Here is a 14,365-nt window from a genome sequence, read left to right on the forward strand (position 1 = left end):
TCATGGGGTTTTCCCAAAATATGTTTAGTTCTACCACCATGAATCTCTAGCTCCTATTAGCCTATGACTACCCATTTTCTTTCCGAGGAGCACATCAGTCCGTCCTGAACCATTGCTGAGCTCAGAGGAAGGATCCTAAGAGTGGGGAGTTCTGGTTGGGTTTAAGATACAGACCTGGGAGAGACAGACCTGGTATAGCATCATTAGGGAACCATCTGGAACCTTTGGCCCCTTCTTTGATGGGTGATGGAGGCAGGGCCTCTAGCTCTAGGGGTAACATCCCCAGATACCAGAACACACCTGTGCCAGTGCACGGGGCCCACAGCACACCTCAAGTGTCTTACCATGTCTGCTTTCTGCACTCTAATGCCTCGCTCAGCCTAGTAGACCTACAGCCATGTGGTGCTGGTGACTGGGCCCAACTAGGCTTCACCATCATGGGTGTTCTGTGCCAGCAGGTCTCGGGGAACATGATGCTCCCAACCATGCTTCCCCCTGCCTGACATCCATGACCTGCAGAGCAGCCATGCACTGCTCGACTTCCTACGCAAGGAGTGTGGGGGTCTGGAAGTGCTGGTCAACAACATGGGCATCGTCTTCCAACCCTCCTCTCTCTGTGTGATCTAGTCAGGTTAGTGGAACCTCACTACCTCCAATTCATAAGGCCGGCCTAAAACCTATCACCTGCCTAGAATATTCCAGGATCTCCAGAGCACATATTTGTTTTCCTGCCTCTCCACCTGCACCTATGCCCTCCCTTCCTGCCTCAAATCCCTCTAACCCCATCTAAAACCAACATTTCCTGAGGACACTGCTTTTTCCATTTCCTCCATTCACTATAGCTTCTCTCTGGTTTGTGCTCCTCTGGAAGACTGCAACTTATTAACTAGATTCAGGACCTCCATCAATTTGGTGTTTCTGTGGTAAACCAGGGATAGGACTTCCTACTCTCCCATCTTGCTGATGTGACTCTACAGATGCTTTTTGGCCTGAATCTCCCTGATTCTCTCTTCCCTGAATCTCCAGCCTGCAGGCCTCCCTGCTGATTTTGGACTCGTCAGCCTCCATAATTGTGAGTCATTCCTTACAATTCTCTAAAATAAATGTCTCTCGCTCACTCTTTCCCTCTCTTCCTCTAAGCATGTGTATGCACACACACCCTATCAGTTCAGTTTTTTCTGGAGATTCTAGACTGATTAACACATGTGGCAAAAGAACAAATGTTACTCTATATTGTCACAAATGCATTAGGTTGGGATTTCAAGCAGTGGAACCTATCCCGGATTATCTTGGAGGGTCCTCGATGCCATCACATGTACCCTTGTTTACAGAGGTGAGGAAGTTTTGAGGATGAAGAGGAGGCCTGTGAACATGGAAGCAGTGAGTGGACTGATGTAGCCATAAGCAAAGAAACACCTTTAGCCACCAGAAGGTGGAAGAGGTAAGGAAGGGTCTTCCCTAGAAACCGGAGAGTGCACAGCCCTGGAAGCACCTTGATTTCAGACCTCTGGCCTCTGGAGCTTCAAGAGACTAGATCGCTGTTGTTTTAACTGGGTACAGTTCGTAATCATTTGTTATGGTAGCCCCGGAAGAGTAAGATCCCCATGTTCCTTGTTTACTTAGCAGTTTGGCCACATTGGTGACTCAGTGTAAGTTTTGGCAGATTACCTTAAAGATCCCCCAGGTAAAAACCTCTGGCATTTCTTCCTGGCAGCTCTCCCTAGGATTACCAGTTGTTCCAAAGTATTGCTCTTGAAGAACAAAGAGTTCGGAAAGTTCTTTGCCTTCAGTCAAAGGCAAGGAACACACACACTCAGCAATTATGTCTCCACTGCTCACTCGCTGTCTGTCTCTCTCTCTCTCAAAACTAAATAAACATAAAAAAAAAAAAAGATGAGGTCATGCTAGATCAGGAAGGGCCCTAAGTCCAATGACTGGTGTCTTTATAAAAAAGGAGGAGGACACAGAAGAGAAGGCAGGGGTTGGGATGATGTAAACACAAACCAAGGAATCCCAAGGAGAGCCAGCGACCACCTGAAGCTGGAAGAGGCAAGGAAGGATACTTTGCTAGAGTTTTAAGAGGGAGAACGACCCCGTCAATACCTTGATATTGGACTTCTGCTCTCCAGAACCGTGAGAAAATACCTTTCTGTTGTTTTGAGCCCTAGCTTGTGGTACTTTGTAAGATGGTCACAGAAATGGATCCAGACGCCATGTAGTTTGGCCACTAAACCACCAGAGGGCACTGTCTACCAGCAAGTACTGCATACACAGACACGAGGACCCAAAAGAATTACTGAAGTTTACAGACACAGCCACGTCCTGTTCAGATCAAACACTTGTACTTTTGATGACGGTAAACACCTTTAATGTATCACTTAGAAACATTACAACCGTTATCATCTTGCTGGATAATTTTGTGACCTTTGCAACAACTTGGCTGGGAGCTTTTAAAGAACATCCTTGCCCTGCTGTCATTCTGTACCCCAGGGAGGGTATCTGTAGGATCAATTCCACCCCCCCCCCAAAAAAAAAAAAAAAAACAATTTCCCTTCCAGGAATAGATGCATGTCCTTTATTTCCATAGACAGGTCCTACTGACTCTGAGGTGGCTACAAGGCCGGGTCGCAGTGAGTGTAAGCTCTGCCCCAGTCCTAGGTGGCCTTGGGCATCTTGGTGCTGAACTGGGGAAATCTGTGGTCTATCAAGAGACCAATGGAGCAACAAGACTTGAAATAAAAGAATCTATTCATGGCCACGATATTTTCATTATACAGACAAGAACCAGAGATGTGAATACAGCTGTGATGGAGTTACTGAGCATGGCTTAGGCACTGAAGACAGCCCGTGCCAGGAACATTACTAGAGTCATCCCTTATTTCCCCTACAGCAAGCAGAGCAAGGTGAGGAAGAGGGGTTCATTCCATTGTGTGTAAATTCTTGGCGAACATTCTGGCAAAAGCAGGTTTAACTCACATGATCACCAAAGATCTTCATCAAAAGTAAATACAAGACGTTTGCAGCTTTCCCATGTACAACCTTAGAGCCTCACCCTTTGTGTTGCAGTATAACCAGGAAGAAATTCCGAATTCTAGGAATGCAGTCATCGTAGCAAAGTCTCCTGATGCTCACCAGTCATATGCTGAGAGACTCCATTCGGGGTTAGCTGTAATCCACGCAGAAGCCCAGGGTACAGAGCGGGACATGGATGAAGGTCGTCATTCTCCCCCAGTAGTCAAAAATGCTACTGTCCACCCAGGTCTGGAGTTGCCGCTGATGATGGCCAAAGACAAGCCGCCGGTAACTGTAGTCAGAGATGATGGTGGGCACACTGCATGGTGGATGACATTATGGATGATGCAGGAAGATGTGTTGCTTCTGCGGAGACACTGGAAGAGAGAGGGTTTACAAGATCTATGTCATGGCCACTGAAGGCATCCTGTCTGCAGAGGACCCTGCCTGAGTGAGGAGTCCGCCATTGATGAGGTGGTGGTGACGAATACTGTCCCTCACGGCATGCAGAAGCCGCAGTGTCCCAAGACAGAGACTGCAGATATCAGTCTGATTCTTTCTGAAGCAATTCGGAGAATCCACAATGGGGAGTCCATGGCCTAGCTTTTCCCGAAACATCACTGCGGAGGACTAGGTGCCACAGTTGCCTGGACTGTGGAGCTCCCGAGGAAAACGTGTGGAAAGCGGTGCCATCAACTTACATACAAAGTGCTTCCTTTCAGGGGAGGACTACAAACAGCCTGGAGTCAGATGGTCTGTCTTGCCAGGTTTGGTAGGTAGGAGGCATTAAGATGGTCAAGGGGAAGACAGAGTTCATGGATAAATGGCCTGAAATGTCTGCCAGTGTCATTCTGTCCCTTAAACAAAAGTTACAGACACTTTCCTGAAAAGAATCTCCAAATCTCATTAATATGGAAAAGGGGCAAAAGGCAGATAAGGTCTTAACTCCGTACTTGGCAGTCGTTTCCACCGCAGAGACATGCGTGCGTCGATGTGGATCTTGATTAGGGAAGCTGAGTGCCCTGGCACTGTTGCCAGTCTAGTTGTCCTCTCCCCGGTTAACCTCACACGAGTCTTTTGTGGAAAACCCTAATAGTCTGTGAGAAGCTGCTATGTCCACAGCCAGTGAACAACGAAGCATGTGTGGCACGACCCCTAGCAAGGAGGTCCGATTAGACAGTAGCATCCTTTCTCTCTCAATACCTGTGTTGCTCTTCCATGGAAAAGAAAAGAATCTGTGGTCTTCCTAGTCTGTTCACTACACTGCAGAGCTGTCCACTCTCCCGCCTTCATGGTGACTGACTTCTGTCCAGACTGTGCAGAAAACAATGCCTACAAAATAAAAGGTGTTCCAGGTCCACGGATGGTCCCAAACCCTAGACGTGAGGCTCCATCTGTACGTTCCATCCCCTTCCTGAGCATCAAAGTCAAATCAGTGTTGGAATATTGGACTTAAAAACCTAAAGTTTTAAAATATAGGACTAACTATATACTTTTTCTTGTGTGACAGGGGACACTTTTGTCAACTCAATTACTTAGGGCTGCACTTGACCTTTCTATCCAGCATTTAAAATTACCTAGTCATCGGGTGTCTGGGTGGCTCAGTCGGTTAAGCATCAGACTCTTGATTTCAGCTCAGATCGCGTCCTCATGGTTCGTGAGATCGAGCCCCGTGTCAGGCTCTTCAATGACAGCGTGGAGCCTGCTTGGGATTCTCTCTCTCTGTTCCTCCCCTGCATGTGTGCACGTGCATGCTCTTTCACTCTCTCAAAATTGGTAAAACATTTTTTAAAAATTAAAAAATTACAAAACACACGTTCATGCTCTCTCACTCTCTCACAATTGATAAACATTTTTTTTTAATTAAAAAATAAAATTAAAAAAAACAGACAGGAACTAATTCCTCTGCAAAGAGGTAATAGTATGTTACATATTCACCAGAAATGTACAGAAATGGCAGTTTTTCTAACCTTGGCAATACTGCTCTAGAACAAACAGTGAGGTGGGTCCTAAGGACAGGGCTAAGGGCCCTTAGACCATCATCTCCCAGTTCAGCTGCCTCACCAGTGTTATGGGTAATACAGATCCCCAGTCTTCCAGAAACTCTTCTCCAGCCTAGCATGGGCACAGTTGATTCCCTCTTCAGCCATGGAGTCCAGCCTCTCAGACACAGCCCTGATACTGGTTCATACCAACTGCAGGGAGAACGTCTTCCTCCAAGTCCACAGTGTTCCCAATAAGTATAAGCAGCACCCCTTTTCCCTGAGTCCCTCTGAATACAGAGGCCTGAAACCAATTCCAGGGTGCCACAGGGATAGCCACCGTGGTGGCCTCAAGAACAGCCCTCACACCCAAGCATGTTTGACGAAGGAGCCAAGAATACTCAATGGAGAAAAGACATTATCTTCAAAAAATGGGGCTGGGGGGCATCTGGGTGGCTCAAAGGGATGAGTGTCCGACCCTTGATTTTGGCTCAGCATGTGATCTGGAAGTTTGTGGGACTGAGACCCATGTGGGACTTCAGGCTGACAGTGTGGAGAGTGCTTGGGGTTCGTTGTCTCCCTCTGTCTCTGCCCCTGTCTCTCAAAATAACAAACATTTTTTTTTAATTGTGGTGGGAAAATTGCACAGTCCCATGGAAAAAAAATGAAACTAGACTTCTACCTTACACCACTCACAAAAATTAACTCATAATGGATTGAAGATATTTACATGTAACACCAGAAACCATAGGGCGCCCGGGTGGTTCAGTCGGTTAAGCATCCAACCCTTGGTTTTGGCTCAGAAATCGATATCATTAGTGAGTTCGAGCCTCATGTTGGGCTCTGTGCTAACAGCACAGAGCCTGCTTGGAATACTCTCTCTCCCTCTCTCTCTCTCCCTATGTACTCCTCCCCGGCTCACACACACAGTCTCTCTCTCAAAATAAATAAATAAACTTAATAAAAAACCCTACTCTTGGCAGTGATTTTTTTGACATGATATCTAAAGCACAAACAACCAAACAAAAAACAAACAAGTGGGACTACATCAAATTAAAAATCTTTTCTACAGCAAAGGAAACCATCAACAAGATGAAAAGACAACCTGCAGACTGAGAAGTAATATTTCCAAAACATATATATATATATATATATATAGAGAGAGAGAGAGAGAGAGAGAGAGAGTTAGAGGTAAATATCAAAAATATATTAAAAAATTATACAACACAATAGCAAAAATACCCACAAAAAACCAAATAATCCATTTGAAAAATGGGCAAAGGATTTGAATAGACATTTTTCCAAAGAAAATATACCAATGGCCAACAGGTATATTAAAAGGTACTCAACATCACTCATCACCTGGGAAATGCAAATCAAAGTCGTGAGATACTACCTCAACCTGTTAGAATGATGATCATCAAAAAGACAAGAGATTAAAACAATGCTGGGCAGGATGTCGAGAAATGGGAATTCTTATGCACTGTTGCTACGAATGTAAGTTGATGCAGCCAATATAGAGAACAGCATGAGGTTCCTTTAAAAACTAAAAATAGAGATGATGGCGGAAGAGCATGGAAGTTTTGTGTGTGTCTCACGCCCAGGAAATACAGCCAGACCAACAATAAACCATCCTGCACACCTAGAAAACTGATTGGAGGATTAACACAACAATCTGCACAACCTGAACCACAGAAGTCAGCAGGTATGCGGCGCGGAGAGGTGAACTTGGGGAATGAGAAGTCCCGGTGGGCAGGGAGCTGCTTTTGCGGGCAAAGAGAGGACAGAGACGGGGAGGGGGAGGGGGGATACGGGAAAAGCACCCCTCCCCAAAAGCAGCTGCACACAAAGTGGAAAAGTGGAAACAGCCACAGGGACTAAACTAACAAAGGAGAAAGCAGAGGGTTTAAATTCCATTAAGACCGTAAACAAGGGGAGCACAGAGTCTGCAACTCCGCCGCTCCCTACCTGGAGATGCTCTGGTGGGAACAGCGAATCCCTAGGAACAGAGTGGGGTCTGGCAGGTTCACAGGCCACGCGGGGAGAAGCGGTTCCACTGCTGGAAGGACATTTGGTAGAGGCTGCGAGGCAACCTGGGCCTAGCAGACCCCAGAGAATGGCCACATTTGCTGGTGCTGGAACACGGACGTTAAGGGTGAAGCCTGGTGCCAGATGTGTGTTGTGATTTCCCATAATCCCTGAAACGCTGCTGCTACACTATCTTGCAAACTTTTCCTGAGGCAGGCTGGCACCTGGCCACAGTCTCAGGGCACCGGCAGCAACAGGGTCCAGCAAGCGAGCGTTCCTGAGTGCAGCTGGCATTCAGCCATTGTTCAGTGAGACCCTCCCACAGAGGGGCAGAACGGGTCAAAGCCACAGTCCTTCAGAAGTAAGGGGAAAACAGCCACATCTGAGACAAAATTCGGGGCACAGGTACTGCCTGGGGCTTGGTCGTGGACACCGAAAAAGTGGGGAGTGGACAAAAGTTGAAGACAGAGGACAGGTGCGTGATTGCTGATCCGGGAGAACAGAGTTCCGATACTAGAGACTGGGCAGCTGGGTGACGCCATTTTCACTGCTCCCGCGCCTGCGCAAATGCACCTACGGGCAACACAACAATCCACCTCAGTAGGCTAGCAGCGCCATCTAGTGGAGAACGGAGCCATTACACTAAGCCCTGCCCAACTGGGCCCACCTCACTCTTCAGGAACACAAGTCTCACGACCTGCACAGTTTCTGGACTATAAAGTACTTCATAGTCTGAATTCTAGGGGAAAACAAAGCAATTTCAGTCGTATTTCAATCTGTTAGCAGGTCCACCTATTCAATTTTCTTTGTTTTCTCTCTTTTTCACTTCTTTTTCTTGAATACAGAAAGAGAAAAAATCCATTTTTATTTTCAATTTTTATTAAAAATATTTAATTTTTTACTATATTTTTTACTTGTGTGTAAATTATTTCAAACTCTCTTTTACTTCCATCACTTTATTTTATTCTCCTTCAGTGTACTCACTTTTTCAAATTTTCAAATGATTTCCTTTTTTTGTTCTTTCCCCCCCACCTTTTTTCTCTAATCTATCAAAATACTTTCAACACCCAGACCAAACACACCTAGTCATTTACTCGATTTTGTGTGTGTGTTTTCAATTTTTTGATCTTACTATTTTTTAATTTTAATTTTTATACCTCATTAATTCCTTTTCTCCCTTCAAAATGATGAAATGAAGGAATTCACCCCAAAAGAAAGAGCACGAAGAAATGACAGCCAGGGATTTAACCAACACAGATACAAGCAAGATGTCTGAACCAGAATTTAGAATCACGATAATAAGAATATTAGCTGGAGTTGAGAATAGACTAGAATCCCTTTCTGCGGAGATAAAAGAAGTAAAAACTAGTCAGGATGAAATTTAAAAAATGCTATAACTGAGCTGCAATCACGAATGGATGCCACGCTGGCAAGGATGGATGAGGCAGAACAGAGAATCAGCAATATAGAGAACAAACTTATGGAGAATAATGAAGCAGAAATAAAGAGGGAGATTAAGGCAAAAGAGCATGATTTAAGAATTAGAGAAATCAGTGACTCATTAAAAAGGAACAACATCAGAATCATAGGGGCCCCAGAAGAGGAAGAGAAAGAAATAGGGGTAGAAGGGTTATGTGAGCAAATCATAGCGGAAAACTTTCCTAACCTAGGGAAAGACACAGACATCAAAATCCAGGAAGCACAGAGGACCCCCATTAGTTTCAACAAACACCAACCATCAACAAGGTATATCATAGTCAAATTCACAAAATACTCAGGCAAGGAGAGAATCATGAAAGCAGCAAGGGAAAAAAAGTCCCTAACCCACAAGGGAAGACAGATCAGGTTTGCAGCAGACCTATCCACAGAAACTTGACAGGCCAGAAAGGAGTGGCAGGATATATTCAATGTGCTGAATCAGAAAAATATGCAGCCAAGAAGTCTTTATCCAGCAAGGCTGTCATTCAAAATAGAAGGAGAGATAAAAAGTTTCCCAGACAAACAAAAATTAAAGAGGTTTGTGACCACTAAACCAGCCCTGCCAGAAATTATAAGGGGGACTCTCTGAGGGGAGAAAAGATGAATATATATATATATATATATATATATATATATATATATATATATACATACATACCAAAAGCAACAAAGATTAGAAAGGACCAGAGAACACCACCAGAAACTCCAACTCTACAAGCATTGTAATGGTAGTACTCACTCTAAACGTCAGTGGACTCAATGTTCCATTCAAAAGACACAGGCTAACAGAATGGATAAGAAAACAAGATCCATCTATATGCTGTTTACAAGAGACCCACTTGAGACCTAAAGACACCTTCAGATTGAAAATAAGGGGATGGAGAACCATCTATCATGCTATCATGGTCAACAAAAGAAAGCCGGAGTAGCCATACTTACATCAGACAATCTAGACTTTAAAATAAAGACTGTATCAAGAGAGGCAGAAAGGCATTATATCATAATCACGGGGTCTATCCACCAAGAAGACTTAACAATTGTAAACATTTATGCGCCAAATGTGAAAGCACCCAAATATATAAACCAATTAATCACAAACATAAAGAAACTCATTGATAGTAATACCATCATAGTAGGAGACTTCCACACCCCACTCACAGCAATGGACAGATCATCTAATCAAAAAATCAACAGGGAAACAATGGCTTTGAATGACACACTGGACCAGATGGACTTAACAGATATATTCAGAACATTTCATCCTAAAGCAGCAGAATATACATTCTTCTCTGGTGCACATGGACTGTTCTCCAGAATAGACCACATACTGGGACACAAATCAGCCCTCAGCAAGTGCAGAATGATCGAGATCATACCATGCATATTTTCAGACCACAACACTATGAAACTCAAAATCAACCACAAGAAAACATTTGGAAAGGTAACAAATTCTTGGACTGAAGAACATCCCATGAGAGAATGAATGGGCTAAGGAAGAAGTTAAAGGGGAAATTAAAAGTATATGGAAGCCAATGAAAATGATAACACCACAACCCAAAACGTCTGGGACGCAGCAAAGGCGGTCATAAGAGGTAAGTATATAGCAATCCAGGCCTTCCTAAAGAAGAAAGATCTTCCTAAAGAAGAAAGAAACAAAGATCTACACAACATAACCTTATGCCTTAAAGAGCTGGAAAAAGAACAGCAAATAAAACCCCAAGCCAGCAGAAGACAGGAAATAATAAAGATTAGAGCAGAAATTAATGCTGTTGAAACCAAAAAACAGTAGAACAGATCAATGAAGCCAGAAGCTGGTTCTTCGAAAGAATCAACAAAATTGATAAACCACTAGTCAGTCTGATCAAAAAGAAAAAGGGAAGGACCCAAATAAATAAAATCAAGAATGAAAGAGGAGAGATCACAACCAACACAGCAGAAATAAAAACAATAATAAGAGAATATTATAAGCAATTATATGCCAATAAAATGGGCAATCTGGAAGAAATGGACAAATTCCTGGAAACATATCCACTACCAAAACTGAAACAGGAAGAAATAGAAAATTTGAACAGACCCATAACCAGTAAAAAAATCGAATTAGTAATCAAAAATCTCCCAAAAAACAAGAGTCCAGGGCCAGATGGCCTTCCAGGGGAATTCTACCAAACATTTAAGGAAGAGTTAACGCCCACTCTCTTGAAGCTGTTCCAAAAAATAGAAATGGAAGGACAACTTCCAAACTCCTTCTATGAAGCCAGCATTACCTTGATTCCAAAACCAGACAGAGACCCCACTAAAAAGGAGATCTATAGACCAATTTCCCTGATGAACATGGATGCAAAAATCCTCAACAAGATATTAGCCAACCGGATCCAACAATATATTAAAAAAGTTATTCACCACGACCAAGTGGGATTTATACCCGGGATGCAGGGCTCAATGGTTCAATGATCGCAAAACAAGTAACATGATTCATCACATCAATAAAAGAAAGGACAAGAACCATATGATCCTCTCAATAGATGCAGAGAAAGCATTTGACAAAATACAGCATCCTTTCTTGATAAAAAAAAACGCAAGAAAGTAGGGATAGAAGGAGCATACCTCAAGATCATAAAAGCCATATATGAACAACCCAAGGCTCATATCATCCTCAACGGGGAAAAACTGAGAGCTTTCCCCCTAAGGTCAGGAACAAGACAGGGATGTCGACTCTCGCCACTGTTATTCAACATAGTATTGGAAGTCTTGGCCTCTACAATCAGACAACACAAAGAAATAAAAGGCATCCAAATCGACCAGGAGGAGGTCAAACTTTCACTCTTCGCAGATGACACGATACTCTATATGGAAAACCCTAAAGATTCTACCAAAAAACTGCTAGAACTGTTCATGAATTCAGCAAAGCTGCAGGATATAAAATTAACGCACAGAAATCGGATGCATTCCTATACGCCAACAACAAAGCAACAGAAAGAGAAATCAAGGAATCGATCCCATTTACAATTGCCCCCAAAACCATAAAATACCTAGGAATAAATCTAACCTAATAGGTGAAAAATCTATACACTGAAAACTACAGAAAGCTTACGAAAGAAATTGAAGAAAGACACAAAAAAATGGAAAAAGATTCCATGCTCCTGGATAGGAAGAACAAATATTGTTAAAGTGTCGATACTACCCAAAGCAATCTACATATTCAATGCAATCTCTATCAAAATAACACCAGCATTCTTCACAGACCTAGAACAAACAATCCTAAAATTTGTATGGAACCAGAAAAGACCCCGAATAGCCAAAGCAATCTTGAAAAAGAAAAACAAAGCAGGAGGCATCACAATCCCGGACTTCAAGCTATACTACAAAGCTGTAATCATCAAGACAGTATGGTTCTGGCACAAGAACAGACACTCAGATCAATGGAACACAATAGAGAACCCAGAAATGGACCCACAAATGTACGGCCAACTAATCTTTGACAAAGCAGGAAAGAATATCCAATGGAATAAAGACAGTCTCTTCAGCAAGTGGTGCTGGGAAAACTGGACAGCGACATGCAGAAAAATGAACCTGGGCCACTTTCTTACACCACACACAAAAATAAACTCAAAATGGATGAAAGACCTCAGTGTAAGACAGGAAGCCATCAAAATCCTCAAGGAGAAAGCAGGCAAAAACCTCTTTGATCTTGGCCACAGCAACTTCTTACTCAACACGTCTCCAGAGGCAAGGGAAGCAAAAGCAAACATGAACTACTGGGACCTCATCAAAATAAAAAGCTTCTTCACAGCAAAGGAAACAATCAGCAAAACTAAAAGGCAACCGACAGAATGGGAGAAGATATCTGCAAACGACGTATCAGATAAAGGGTTAGTATCCAAAGTCTATAAAGAACTTATCAAACTCAACACCCAAAAAACAAATAATCCAGTGAAGAAATGGGCAAAAGACATGAATAGACACTTCTCCAAAGAAGACATCCAGATGGCCAAGCAACACATGAAAAAATGCTCAACGTCACTCATCATCAGGGAAACACAAATCAAAACCACAATGAGATACCACCTCACACCTGTCAGAATGGCTAACGTTAACAACGCAGGCAACAACAGATGTTGGCGAGGATGCAGAGAAAGAGGATCTCTATTGCATTGTTGGTGGGAATGCAAGCTGCTGCAACCACTGTGGAAAACAGTATGGAGGTTCCTCAAAAAACTAAAAATAGAACTACCCTACAACCCAGCAACTGCACTACTAGGTATTTATCCGAGGGATGCAGGTGTGCTGTTTCGACGGGACACATGCACCCCAATGTTTATAGCAGCACTATCAACAATAGCCAAAGTATGGAAAGAGCCCAAATGTCCACGATGGATGAAAGGATAAAGAAGATGTGGTATATATACATATATACACCACACACACACACACACACACACACACACACACACACACAGTATTACTCGGCATACAAAAAGAATGAAATCTTGCCATTTGCAACTACGTGGATGGAACTGGAGGGTATTATGCTATGTGAAATTAGTCAGAGAAAGACAAGTATCATATGACTTCACTCATATGAGGACTTTAAGAGACAAAACAGATGAACATAAGGGAAGGGAAACAAAAATAATATAAAAACAGGGAGGGGGACAAAACATAAGACTCATAAATATGGAGAACAAACTTGTGGGAGGAGGGATGGGCTAAATGGGTAAGGGGCACTAAGGAATCTCCTCCTGAAATCTTTGCACTACATGCTAACTAATTTGGATGTAAATTAAAAAAAAAATTAAAATGAAATTCTCATTTAAAAAAAAAAAACTAAAAATAGAGGGGGCGCCTGGGTGGTTCAGTCCGAAGAGCATGCACCTCTTGATCTTGGAGTCATGAGTTCAAGCCCCACTTGGGGTGCAGAGATCACTTAAATAAATAACACTTAGCATCTCTCCTGTCCGTGGGTCCTGGACCTGTGCTTTAATAAAAGTACCTTTTTACACCAAAGACGTCTTAAGAATTATTCCTTGGCTGTCAGCTCCGAATGCCATGAACCCCACCATCATCTCAAACTGCCTCAACTGCAAATATCTTCTCCCATTCCGTTGGTTGCCTTTCAGTTTTGCTGATTGTTTCCTTTGCCGTGCAGAAGCTTTTTATTTTCATGAGTCCCAATAGTTCATTTTTTGTCGCGACCGGCGTGACAAACACCGAGGTCAGGGTCCTGAGGGTAGGGGAATGCAAGAAAAAAGGAGAGAAGAGAAAGTTTGGGAACAGGAGGGTCCCCTGGGCTGATGGCCCAAGTGACGGCTTCATTGTTGCTGTACACAATCTTTTATATCCAGACTCTTATGGGTCAGGCCATTCTAAGAATAAACAGGTTTCACATAATCGCTGCCAACCAAAACATTTAGTTCTGTGTTTCTTGTGCATTTTCTAGACGGGTCACAACAAGACCTTGTTGATAAGATTGCTAGCAAAACACAATTTCCATGTTTGTTTCTATCTGACTCGGGGTAGAAAAAGGAAGGTAGCATTACTGCCAACACCTGCAGACCACAGGCTTCAGGAGTTAACTTTCTCAGCCTTGACAAGGCTTTCGTATGCCCTTGAAAGTGAGGGAATGGGAGGGGGAACCACCGGGTTGGCTAAGTCAACAGGGAACGTTGCTCGACCCGGTCTCAGCCTGGCGCCGGGGCCCGGCCTCCCACATGAATGGGAGGGGGAACCACCGGGTTGGCTTGAGTCAACAGGGAACGTTGCTCGACCCGGTCTCAGCCTGGCACCGGGGCCCGGCCCCCCACAATTTTTGCTTTTGTTTCCATTGCCTCCGGAGACGTGCTGAGAAGTTGCTACAGCTGAGGTCA

At 43.5% G+C, this 14,365-nt stretch overlaps 2 pseudogenes; both read left to right on the forward strand.

The window, feature by feature from the left end:
- The first annotated feature begins 498 nt into the window (after window positions 1–498).
- Window positions 499–14,365, forward strand: part of LOC124527314 (carbonyl reductase [NADPH] 1-like) — a 35,651-nt pseudogene continuing 21,784 nt past the window's right edge.
- LOC124527070 (phosphoribosyl pyrophosphate synthase-associated protein 1-like) lies at window positions 2,793–3,646 on the forward strand (annotated as a pseudogene).

This window comes from Lynx rufus, unplaced genomic scaffold (assembly GCF_022079265.1).
Source record: "Lynx rufus isolate CCGP_SWC_20201006 ecotype Redwood Valley unplaced genomic scaffold, mLynRuf1.p SCAF_5, whole genome shotgun sequence".
In the NCBI taxonomy this organism is placed as follows: Eukaryota; Metazoa; Chordata; class Mammalia; order Carnivora; family Felidae; genus Lynx; species Lynx rufus.